The 231-nt window shown below is 49.4% G+C and overlaps 1 protein-coding gene across 1 annotated transcript in view; it reads left to right on the top strand.

Moving 5' to 3' along the window:
- Window positions 1-231, top strand: part of LOC107693179 (mitogen-activated protein kinase-binding protein 1-like) — a 51,382-nt gene that overhangs the window by 19,765 nt on the left and 31,386 nt on the right. The window lies entirely within an intron of this gene.

The raw sequence follows: 231 nt of genomic DNA, 5'->3' as shown, positions 1-231 counted from the left end.
TCACAGTGGACGAAGCGGAGTCCAGCCCGGGGTCGTCACATGTGGTTGCCACAAGCCCGCCGGCCGCCACTCACTCTAGCCCGACGTGTGTGACGCTGTGTGTTTCGTTGTGAAAGCGAAACTACTTTGTTTGGCCTTCGAAAAGAGGACACGACTAAAAATCGTTGTATTTACAACACTGTTTCAGAATAGTTCAACCCAAATATTCAGATGTGTGCAGTGAATTTTGTG

The sequence above is a fragment of the Sinocyclocheilus anshuiensis genome, unplaced genomic scaffold, assembly GCF_001515605.1.
Source record: "Sinocyclocheilus anshuiensis isolate Anshui unplaced genomic scaffold, SAMN03320099.WGS_v1.1 scaffold222, whole genome shotgun sequence".
Taxonomy (NCBI): domain Eukaryota; kingdom Metazoa; phylum Chordata; class Actinopteri; order Cypriniformes; family Cyprinidae; genus Sinocyclocheilus; species Sinocyclocheilus anshuiensis.
The sequence above is the reverse complement of the archived record's forward strand: the minus strand, read 5'-3'. Positions and strand labels throughout refer to the sequence as shown.